This window comes from Chiloscyllium punctatum, chromosome 10 (genome assembly GCF_047496795.1).
Source record: "Chiloscyllium punctatum isolate Juve2018m chromosome 10, sChiPun1.3, whole genome shotgun sequence".
NCBI classification, from domain to species: domain Eukaryota; kingdom Metazoa; phylum Chordata; class Chondrichthyes; order Orectolobiformes; family Hemiscylliidae; genus Chiloscyllium; species Chiloscyllium punctatum.
Genome location: NC_092748.1, coordinates 123,521,981 through 123,534,725, shown reverse-complemented (window position 1 = coordinate 123,534,725; position 12,745 = coordinate 123,521,981). Strand labels below are relative to the sequence as shown.

At 42.0% G+C, this 12,745-nt stretch overlaps 1 protein-coding gene across 3 annotated transcripts in view; it reads left to right on the top strand.

Moving 5' to 3' along the window:
• Positions 1 to 12,745, top strand: part of xrcc5 (X-ray repair complementing defective repair in Chinese hamster cells 5) — a 398,838-nt gene that overhangs the window by 41,599 nt on the left and 344,494 nt on the right. The gene's annotated exons all lie outside the window — the stretch shown is intronic.

The following is a 12,745-nucleotide window of genomic DNA, read 5'->3' as shown; positions in this document are numbered from 1 at the left end:
CATTTAGACCCAACCCCTACCCTGTCCCTGTAACCCTGCATTTCCCATGGCCAATCCACCCAACCTGCACATCTTTGGACTTGGGGAGGAAACCGGAACAGCTAGAAGAAACCCACACAGACATGCGGAAATGTGCAAACTCTACAGAGACAGTTGTCTGAGGGTGGAGTTGATTCTGGATCGCTGGAGCTGTGAGGGCGATGATGTCCTGCCCCTTCAAGAGAATTGGGGGCTGAGATGCGTGAAGCGGACATCATTAAGGAAATGGCGCTGGAGAAGTCACCCAGGCTACACCCCAGAGTTCTGAAGGAGTTCGCTGAGGAGATTGTAGAGATTTTGGTGGTGATTATGAGGAATCACCGAAGTCAGGGAGGGTCCCAGAGGACTGGAAAGTGGCTAATGTTAAAGCCCTGCTTAAGAAGTGAGGGAGGCAGAAGGTGGGAAACCAGAGGCTGATTCGCCTGATGTCTGCCATTGGTAAAACTTCAGAGTCCATTATTAAGGATGAGATTGCAGAGTACTTGGAAGTGCATGGTAAAACCTGGCAGAAGCAGCACAGCTTTGTCAATGGTATGTCATGTCTGACAAATCTGTTTTGAATGCTTTGAGGAGGTTATGGACAAGTTAGACAAAGAATAGCTAGCGGATGTGATCTCTTTGGATTTCCAGAAATCCTTTGACAAAGTGGCGCACAGGAGGCTACTAAGATAAGATAAGGGCCCATGATGTTAGGGGCAAGGCACTGGCATGGATAGAGGATTGGCTAACTGGCAGAAGGCAGAGAATTTGGATAAAGGGGTCTTTTTTAGGATGGTTTGTGGAATTCCGTAGGTGTCAAATTGGAACCACAACTATTCACATTATACATTTGTGATCTGGATGAAAGAACTGAGGGTGTTGTTGCTAAATTTGCAGATGACACAAAAGTAGGTGGACGGACAGGTAGTGTTGAGGAAGCTGGGAAGTTCCAAAATCACTTGGACAGGCCAGGCAAGTGGGCAAAGCATTGGTAGATGGAATACAATGTGGAAAAAATGTTAGATTATATTTTTTGTAGGAAGAATAGAGGCATAGACTATTTTTTAAATGGGGAAAGAGCTTGGAAATCTGAAGCGCAAACGGACTTGGGAATCCTCGTTCAGGATTCTCTTAAGGTTAACATACAGGTTCAGTTGGCAGTTAGAAAGGCAAATGCAATGTTGAATACAAGAGCAGAGATGTACGCTAAAGCTGTATAAAGCTCTGTGCAGACCACATTTGGAATATTGGGAGCAGTTTTGGGCCCTGTATCAAAGGAGAGATGTACTGGCATTGGAGGGGGTTAGAGGATGTTTGCTAGAATGACCTGGGGAAGAAGAGCTTTTCATATGAGGAGGAATAGAGGACTCTGGGTCTGTACTCGATGGAGTTTAGAAGGATGAGGGGGAATCCAATTGAAACATACAGGATACTGAAATGCCAGGACAGTAATGACATGGAGAAGAAGTTTCCACGAGTAGGAGAGACAAGCACGCAAAGGCACACCCTCAGGGTGAAGAGACAACCCTTTAGAAGTCAGAGGAGGAGGAATTTCTTCAGCTAGTGGGTAGTTAATCTGTGGAACTGATTGTTGCAGAAGGTTGTGGAAGCCAAGTCATTCAGTATATTTAAAACAGAAATAGTTAAATTCTAGATTAGTACAGGGTTCCAGGGAGAAGGCAGGAGAAAGGGCTTGATAAACATATCAGCCATAATCAAATGGTGGTCTTGCTAATGTTTTGAAGACTTTGATCAGAGAAAACAAACCAAATTTGTTTTATCTTTCCTTATAACTTAATACCTGAAGGCCAGGTGTCATTCTTGTAACTTATTTTGCCTCCAAGCCAAAATACCTTTCTAAGGTGTGGGGCCCAGACCTAGAACATAGAACATTACAGTGCAGTACAGGCCCTTCGGCCCTCGATGTTGCGCCGCCTTGTCATACTAATCTGAAGCCCATCCCACCTACACTATTCCATGTATGTCCATATGCCTGTCCAATGACGACTTAAATGCACTTAAACTTGGCGAATCTACTATCGTTGCAGGCAAAGCATTCCATACCCTTACTACTCTCTGCTCACACTATTCAAGGAGAGGTCTAACCAAGATTCCAGGGGAATGGGCTCCATTTGTGCCGTAACACTTGTGTGATTTTAGTCTACTGCTGCGAAAAATTTAATCAGTAAGAAACACGGAAGGGCAGCATTGACCTAGTGGTATTAATATCAGAATATTAATCCAAAAGCTCAGCTTGTGTTCTGGGAGCTTGGGTTCAAATCCCGCCATGGCACATGGTAGAATTGGAATTCAGTAAAACAAAAATCTGGAATTAAGAGTCTAATGATGAACATTGTTGATTGTTGGAAAAACCCATCTGCTTGAGTAATGTTCTTTAGGGAAGGAAATCTGCCATCCTTACATAATCTGGCCTACATGTGACTCCAGACCCACATCAATATGGTTTATTTTTAACTGCCGCCTGGGCAATTCAGGTTGGACAATAAATGATGGGCTAACCAGTGCAGCCCACATTCTGAGAGTGATTTAAAAAAAAAGGAGGATGGTGAGAAATCATCAAATTCTGTCCTTTGTTTATAGATTCTTGATTGCAAGGGTGCATTTGCTTTTGTCTTTTTGTGAAAAAAAAGTCATCTCCGCAAAGAATGTTATGTTTTGTGTTTTATGTCTGTTTGGGAGAAAGGGATTTCTTCCAGTTCTCATTCTCAATCATAGCTTGTTATCAGATAACTTGACAAATTAAGAGGACCAGCAAATCAGGTTAATGATCATTTATTTCACATGTATGTAAGGAAAACCAGTTTTATCAATGTGATGTGTAAAAGAAAGTCTGGTGTGCTACAGAAACCTCCAATCTTTATCATTCATATTACTTCATACAGATTATAATTTCTGCACTTCTCTGTCCAGGTGTCTTACATTACATGCTAATTATCCATAGAATTTTCAAACATTATCTGCATTTCATCCAAGGTCAATTCTATCCTTGCTGATAGTGCAGCTGTTGTACCTCTAGCCTACCTTTCTATTTATGGTTCCCATTTACTTTTACAATATGACAAAAAATTTACTCTTAACTAAGTAAAATGGATTCAACCTCTTCATAGCTTAAATGTTAACCACTTGTTTTAAGTCTAGTTTTATTTTAGAATAAGTGAATTATTTTAATTAATTATAAGTGATTATAAAAACTTGGTGAATATGTTTTTCATTCTGGATAGTAGCACAAAAGAGAAGCAACTACCTTCTCTACAGGCTTTCGAAGAAAGTTTGGCACGTTTAAACCATGTTAATTTACTGGAATGTGACAGGTAAAGGTGTAAAATAAGGTGTGGCTTCTCTGCAGATTTTCTGTGCTATTCCCAACAAGGACTGCATGACATAAGTTTGGACAGCAGTTCTAAAAAGTCTTAGGAAGGTAATTATGTTACTTTTTGTCTGATTTGTGTTAGAAATAATGTTGATTAAAAAATTTGGGCCAATCTGTACTCACACGCACTACACTATCTGCTACTCAAACAAAATTTGAAACAGAGGTACATAGTATTTGCAGGAAATACATAAAGGCAGTTGCTATGTGAAAATAGGAGTGAATATGTGATAGATAATGTCAATTAAGGAATGCAAAATGCATGATATGGACAATTATAATGTAAAGTCTGAGATTTATGTATATATTAATATCATTTGAATGAGTGGCCTTTTTTCTTTGTCTCTGAAGAGGTTTAGTGATTAATTTGTTCGTATTTCTATAAGCAGTTGTAATGAATATCCTTTTATTGTCCCGGGTACTCAAGTGTAGAAGTATGGTGAAAAGTTTTTACAATGGCTGTCTCAAATGGTGCCATCTCAGGTACAAGTACCTCGGTACAAATTTTGGATACAAAAGAGGAATAAAAGGAAAAGTAGTAGCATTACTTACAGTTAGTGAGTTTTGAGACAATTTGTAGCTCAGGTTGAGTTTCTGGACGTAGGTTTGCTCGTTGAGCTAGAAGTTTAGTTTTCAGACATTTCGTCACTGTACTAGGTAACATCTTCAGTGAGCCTCTGGGTGAAGCAGTGGTGGTGTAGCCCACGATATGTGTTTGGGTTTCCTTGGGTTGGTGATGTCATTTCCTGTGGTGACATCATTTCCTACGAATACTCCTCCCTGTAAAATGACTATGTAGTTCATTGAGAAACTGCTGTTCCAGAGAAGACCGTGAACTCATGTCCCTGTGCACATGGGCAATTGTTCTCTCTCTCTCCAGGACCCGGAATGACGATGAAGGAGGTAAAACCAGACTGTGTCTCTGAGTGTTGTGCTTTGACTGCGGGGAGCAGTGGAAACAGGACAACACAGACTCAAAACAATGTGGTTTACGCTTGGTAATTAGGGATGGGAAATAAGTGCTGTCCTAGTCAGCTGTGTCTACTTCCCACAATTTAATAAAATTAAAAATCTATTTTGGATTTGTAGTATGTCTTAAGTAGGCTCTGATGACTCTTCCGCTTGCTTAGCATGCTAGTGAAATGTTCCTTGTGGATGCTATGCACTGTCGTCACAATTTGCTAGTAGTAGAGAGAGTGAATGATTCAGGTTGTGAATGAATTGGGTGTTATCTACCTGGACTTCAAGAAGGTTTTGGCAAGATGCCAAAAGGGAGGTTACTGAGTGAGGTAAGGGCTCATGGTATTAGAGGCAAGATGCAAGCATAGCTAGAAGCTTGGTTGTCTGGCAGAAAGCAGAGAGTGGGGATAAAACAGTCTTTCTCAGGATGGCAGCCGGTATTTGGCAAGGCTCAGTGTTGGGACCACAACTTTTCACTCTATACATTAATTATCTAGATGAAGGAACTGAAGGCTTTCTGGCTAAGTTTGCAGGCGATGCAAAGCTAGGTAGAGAGACAGTAGCATTGAGAAGGCAGGTAGACTGCAGAAGGATCTGGGCAGGTTAGGAGAGTGGCAGGTGGAGTATGAAAATAAGGAGAAACTTCTTCATCCAGAGAGTGGTGAATCTATAGAATTCGTTGCCACAGAAGGCTGTGGAAGCCAGGTCATTGAGTATATTTAAGACGGCGGTGGATAGGTTCTTGAGTATCAAGGGGTCCAGGAAGAAAGGGGTTGAGAAACTTATCAGCCATGATTGAATGGCGGAACAGACTCATTGGGCTGAATGGTCCAATTTCTGCGCCTATGTATTATGGTCTTATGAAATGCCAATTAAACGATCTGCTTTGTCTCAAATAGTATCAAGCTTCTTGAACATTGTTTGAGATGAAGTCACCCAGGGAAAACTCCATCACACTCTTAAATTGTGGATTGTCGCTGACGGCGAAGTTTTGGGAAATTAAATGACAAGACACATTTGCAGACTATAACATGATTTTTCTTCCAAGTGATGTTATCATGGAGTATTGACCCATTTGCTAAGGGGGGAAAGGAGGGAGATTGCAATCAACAAGAGATTTCTTTGCCCTTGTTTGACACTGTTAGAGATCAATGTTAAAGATATTTCCTTTCATTCTGCTTGTTGTCCAGTAACATCAGTGGCATCTTGGAGAGAAAAAAATGGTTTCAGGGCAGAAATAATGAATAATGATAAGTAGTTGTTTCTCTTACTTGGAGGATGGTTGACACCAGTGTTACCAAGGGCCAGTGACAGTACTGCTGCTTTCTGTATATATAACTTACTTCAGTCTTGAAATAGGGAGTTAGGCCATTCAGCCTGCAAAATCTGCTCCACCATTTAATATGACCATGGCTGATCAAGCACTGCTTTCAAGATTCTCATCAGAAGTACCTTGCTGCATCTACCATGTCCATCCCTTTACATATTTTGTAGGTTCAATGAGATCACCTCTTGTCTTCAGAACTGTAGAGAATATCATATATAACATAGGAAAATAGATCATGAATAGGCCATTCTGCTGCTTAAGAGAAACCACTAATCAATGTGATCATGGCCGATCTGTTCCAGATGCAATTTGTCTTTTATGCTGACTCTGCATAGGTCTCAACTCCCCCATATTTCAAAAAAATCAATTTACCTCAGTCTTGGGTAGAGAAATCCAGACATTCACAACCCAATGAGAGAGAAAATTGTGCAAGAGTCCATGACCAAGGCCACAAATTCAGAGTAAAGTGTCACCCATTTAAGACAGAGATGTGGAGGTATTTCTTCTTTGAATGTTGTAAATCTGTGGAATTCTTCATTGCTGAGGACTGTTTGGGCTGAATTATTAACAATATTCAAGGATGAGATAGTCAGATTTTTAATCAGTAAGGGAATCAAGGGTCGTAGGGGAAAAGGCAGAAAAATGAAGTTGAGGATTATCATATCAGCTAGGAGAAAGTGAGGACTGCAGATGCTGGAGATCAGAGCTGAAAAATGTGTTGCTGGAAAAGCGAAGCAGGTCAGGCAGCATCCAAGGAGCAGGAGAATCGACGTTTCGGGCATAAGCCCTTCTTCAGGATTCCTGAAGAAGGGCTTATGCCCGAAACGTCGATTCTCCTGCTCCTTGGATGCTGCCTGACCTGCTGCGCTTTTCCAGCAACACATTTTTCAGATCAGGATTATCATATCAGCCATGATCTTATAGGATGCTGGATCTGATTGAGTGCCTCTACTCTTGTCAAAATTCCCTTCAACCTTTGCTTCTCTAAGGGCAGACATTCCAAACTTTTCCAACTGAAAATTTTCATTCCTGGAATCATTATTTTAACCCTCTCTTATGCTCTCTCCAATACACTCATATCATTCCTAAAGTGTGATGTTCAGACTGTGCACAGTATTTCATCTGAAATATAACCAGTGTCCAAAAATGAGAAAAAGATTGAAGACAAATAAAGATCCCTTACAGTCAGAAACAGGGGAATTGATACTGGGAACAATTAAATGGCTGACCAACAAAATACATACTTTAGTTCTGTGTTCACTAAAGAAAATACAAATAAAAACCAAAAATGTTCGTGAACACAGAATGTGTTTAAGGATGCTACAAAGATATCTGTCAGAGCCCCAGCTATTTCCTTTCTCACCTCCCTCAGCAACCTGGGATAGATTGCATCTGGTCCTGGTTATTTGTCCACCTTAATATCCTTTAGCCTACCCGACACATCCTCCCTCCTTATGTCAACATGATCCAGAGTAAACAAACTTCTGCCTCTAATCTCAACATTCATCATGCTCCTCTCCTCAGTGAACAATGATGCAGAGTAACCATTGAGAATATCACCCACTTTCTCAGGTTCGACGCTCAACTTTCCTTCCTTATCCTTTAGTGGACTAACCCTTTCTCTAGTTACCTTCTTCTTATTTCTGAATAAAAGGCCTTGGGATTCTCCTTAATTCTTCTCGCTAAAGTTATTTCACAACCCCTTTTAGCCTGCTTGATTCCTCATTTAAGAATGGTCCTACTGTCCTGATATTCCTCCAAAGCCTGTTTTGTTCTTAGCTGCCTGGACCTTATGTACGCTTCCCTTTTGGCTAGTTGCACAATTTCTCCTGTCATCCATGGTTCATGAATCTTGCCTTTCCTATCCCTTGTTTTCAAAGGGACATGCCTATCCTGCATTATCTTCAACATATCTTTGAAAGCTTCTCATATATCAAATGTGGACTTCGCTTCAAATAGCTGCCCCCAATCCACATTTCCCAGCTCCTGCTGGATTTTGATAAAATTGGCCTTGGTCCAGTTTAGTACTCTTCCCTTAGGATCACTCTCATCTTTGTCTACGGGTATCCTAAAACTTAGAGAATTGTGGTCACTATTCCCAAAGAAATACCCCACTGCAATTTCTACCACCTGTTCTGGCTCATTCCCCAACACCAAGTCCAACATGGTCCCTTCTCTAGTTGGACAATTGATATATTGCTCTAGAAAACTTTCCTGGATGCTTCTTACAAATTCAGCCCCATCCAGCCCATTGACACTAAGTGACCCCTGTCAATGTTGGGAAAATTAAAATCTCCCATCACCACTACCCTGTTGCCTCTCCATCTTTCCATAATCTGTTTACCTTTTTGTTCCTCTACCTTATGCTCACTGTTGGGAGGCCTGTAATACAGCCCCAACAATGTAACTGCACCCTTCTTATTTCTCAGCTCGACCTATAATGCCTCACTGCTCAGGCCCTCCATAGTGTCCTCCTTCAGCACAGCCATGATATCATCCCTGACAAGTAATGCAACACCTCCCCTTTTTACTTCCCTCCCTGTCCTGTCTGAAGCATCCTGGAACATTTAGTTGCCAATCATGCCCTTCCTTCAACCAAGTCTCTGTGATTGCAATAACGTCACATTCCCAGGCACCAATCCAAGCGCTAAATTTGTCTGCCTTACCCACTATACTCCTTGCATTAAAGCATACGCACTTCAGACCACCAGTTCCTTTGTGTTCATCTGTTCTGTGCCTACGCTTCCCCTTGGTAATGCTAACTTCATGATCCTGTTTGTTACAATCTCTAGTTCCCACCTCACTGTCTAGTAGTCTTCTATTCTGGTTCTTAGCCCCTTGCCTCATTAGTTTAAACCTCCCCCCCCTCCCAACAGCAGTAGCAAAAGCTCCCCCAAGGACATTAGTTCCAGTCTGGTTCAGGTGTAGACCATCCAATTTGATTATGGGATATTTCTGGACTGGAACAGTTCCTTAGTTAAGTTGGTGTATCGAGTTGATTTAAATTTTCCAATAGTTAAGTTATTCTAAATTCCCTTTTCTTTTGGTTGTATTTCAACTGTAGTGTTTAAATAAATTGTGTTTTGCTTAAAGTTGAGTGGTTTGACCAGCTGTATCACACCTGGGATATTGGCTTCACATCTGCCTTAAAAATAAGAAAAAGTTAAGAATCTAGGCTACCTTAAAATATTTTGAGGGGGTCTGGCCTGATACATAACACTGTGCCCTCGTGTCCTTGTCTATCCTACTAATGGAAATATCTTCTCCATGTCTACTGTATCCAAGCCTCTCGGTATTCTGTAAGTTTCAGTGAGATCACCCCCCCGCCCCAGTTCTTCTAAACTCCAGATCCAGACCTAGAGTCCTCAACTGCTTCTCATGTGATCGGCACTTCATCCCTGCAATCATTCTTGTAAGCCTTCCCTGGACCCTCTCCAAGACCAGCACAACCTTTCTTAGATACAGGGCCCAAAACTGCCCACAATTCCAAATGTAGTTTGACTAAAGCCTTATACATCCCTGCTCTTAAATTCCATTCCTCTTTGTCAACTTCCTGAAACTGGAGAATTCTGAACACGGACTCCTAAGTCCCTTTATGCTTCAAATTTATGAAGTCTTTCCCCATTTAGAAAATAATCAACACCTCGATTCTTCCTATCAAATTGCATAACCTCACACATTGCCACATTGTATTCCATCTGCCACTTATTTGCCATCCTCCTGGCCTGTCCATGTCCTCCTCAGCCTCAGGTAACTCTGTGTTACCTGCAAATTCAGAAACAATGACCTCAGATCCTTTGTCCAGACCTAGGTGTTCTCATACATCCGTCGCTGAAGGTAAGATGCAGGTGCAGTAGGCGGTAAAAGAAGGCTCATGGTATGTTGGCCTTCAATACAAGAGTATTTGAGGACAGGAGTGGGGATTTCTTGCTGAACAGCCTTTGCACGACCACATCTTGAATATAGTGTGCAGTTTTGCTTCCTTTATCTGAGGAAGAATATTTTGCTCTAGAAGGAATGAACCAAAAGTTTCCCAAACTGATTCCTGGATTGGTGGGAATGTTGTATGAGAAGGGGTTGATTTTATTCACTGGAGTTCAGAAAAAATTAGAAAAATAATTTACAAGTGTGATTGCAGGGATAACTAACCTGTCACATGAGAAGTGTTTGAGGACTGTGGGCCACTGGTCGATGGAGTTTAGAAACCTATAAAATTCTAACACCAAAATTGGAGGTGTAGTGGACAGCAAAGAAGGTCGTGATCAGATGGGCCAATGGGCTGAGAAGTGGCAGATGGAGTTTAATTCAGATAAATGTGAGGTGCTGCATTTTGGGAAAGCAAATCTTAGCAGGACTTATACACTTAGTGGTAAGGTTCTAGGAAGTGTTGCTGAACAAAGAGATCTTGGAGTGTAGGTTCATAGCTCCTTGAAAGTAGAGTCACAGGTAGATAGGATAATGAAGAAGTTTTTTGGTATGCTTTCCTTTATTGGTCAGAGTACTGTGTACAGAAGTTGGGAGATCATGTTGCGGCTGTACAGGAAATTGGTTAGGACACCTTTGGAATATTGCATGCAATTCTGGTCTCCTTCCTATCGGAAAGATGTTGTTAAACTTGAAAGGGTTCAGAAAAGATTTACAAGGATGTTGCGAGGGATGGAGGATTGGAGGATTGGAGCTATAGGGAGAGGCTGAACAGGCTGGGGCTGTTTCCCTGGAACACCAGAAGCTGAGGGATGACCTTCTAGAGATTTAAAAAATCATGAGGGGCAAGGATAGGATAAATAGACAAAGTCTTTTCCCTGGGGTGGGGGAGTCCAGAACTAGCGGGCATAGGTTTAGGGTGAGAGGTTTATGGCTTGGAGAGGGTGTACGCTAGGAAATTGTTTCCGTTAGGCGAGGAGACTAGGACCCATGGACACAGCCTTAGAATTAGAGGGGGTAAATTCAGAACAGAAATGCGGAGACATTTCTTCAGCCAGAGAGTGGTGGGCCTGTGGAATTCATTGCTGCAGAGTGCAGTGGAGGCTGGGACGCTAGGCAGAAATTGATAAATTCTTGATATCACAAGGAATTAAGGGCTACGGGGAGAATGCAGGTAAGTGGAGTTGAAATGCCCATCAGCCATGATTGAATGGCAGAGTGGACTCGATGGGCCGAATGGCCTTACTTCCGCTCCTATGTCTTATGGTCTTATGATCTTATGGAGAGGGGAAAGATATAAAAGGGACCTATGGGGGATCTTATTCATGCAGAGGGTGGTGTGTGTATGGAATGACCTGCCAGAGGAAGTGATGGAGGCTAGTACAATTGCAACATTTAAGTTGGATGGGTGTATGAATAGGAAGGGTTTAGAGGGCCAAGTGCTGGCAGGTGGAACTAGATTGGGTTGGGATATCTGGTTGGCATGGACGGGTTGGACCGAAGGGTCTGTTTCTGTGCTGTACATCTCTATGACTGGAGGGGCTAGATGAGGTAAGTATGTTTCCAATGCAATGGGACACCAGAACGTGGGGCCAAAGTCTCAGAATACGGGATAAAATATTTAAGATTTGTAATGAGGAGAAATGTCTTTACCCAGCAAGTGGAGAATCTGTGGAACTCAGTCCCACAGAAAGTAATTGAGGCCAAAATATTGTATGATTTCATGAAGTAGTTGGCAGTAGCACTTGGCTAAATGAATTAAAGGATTTGTGGAGAAAGTTGAAACAAGCTCTTGATTTGGATGATCAGCCATGTTCATAATGAATGGCTGAGTAGGTTCGAACTGTCCAATTGCTGCCTCTTGCTCTTAATTTTCTGTGATTCTGTATAAGTTCGGCATAACCTTTCTGCTCTTGTACTCTCTGCCACCATTAATGAGTAACTGATAACTGGTGCTTGAAATCACAAAATGCTAATGTGCCATTAAATCAAGTGATTAGGAAGGCAAAAAGAATGTTGATGTTTATTGCATAGGGAATGGAAAAACATATTAGGGATATTTTGCTACAGATGTGAAAGGGAATGGTGAGATCCCCTCTAGAGTAGTGTGTTTAGTTTCAGTGACCTTATTGAAGAAACAATATAATTGCTTTGGGAGATGTTCATAAAGTCATAGAGGTCGCGACCACAGAAAAAGACCCTTCAGCTTATCACATCTGCACCAGTCAAAAACAACCAGCTAACTATTTCAGTTCCCTTTTCCAGCAGCTGGCCCAAAACCTTGTATGCTTTGCCATCGCAAGTGCACATAGAACATAGAACATAGAACATAGAACAATACAGCACAGAACAGGCCCTTCGGCCCACGATGTTGTGCCGAACTTCTATCCTAGATTAAGCACCCATCCATGTACCTATCCAAATGCCACTTAAAGGTCGCCAATGAATCTGACTCTACCACTCCCTCGGGCAGCGCATTCCATGCCCCCACCACTCTCTGGGTAAAGAACCCACCCCTGACATCTCCCCTATACCTTCCACCCTTCACCTTAAATTTATGTCCCCTTGTAACACTCTGTTGTACCCGGGGAAAAAGTTTCTGACTGTCTACTCTATCTATTCCTCTGATCATCTTATAAACCTCTATCAAGTCACCCCTCATCCTTCGCCGTTCCAACGAGAAAAGGCCGAGAACTCTCAACCTATCCTCGTACGACCTACTCTCCATTCCAGGCAACATCCTGGTAAATCTGCTCTGCACCCTCTCCAAAGCTTCCACATCTTTCCTAAAGTGAGGCGACCAGAACTGCACACAGTACTCCAAATGTGGCCTAACCAAAGTCCTGTACAGCTGCAACATCACCTCACGACTCTTGAATTCAATCCCTCTGCTAATGAACGATAATACTCCATAGGCCTTCTTACAAACACATCTAAATACTCCTTAAATGTTACAGAATTTCTGCGTCTACCGCCCTTACAGGCAGAGTGTTCCAGCTCTGAAGAAGGGTACTGGACATAAAACATTAACTCTGTTTTCTTTCCACAGATGCTACCAGATCTGCTGAGTTGCACCTGTAGATAGCAGCAACCATAATGTGATTGAACTTCTGTTTTTGTTTCAG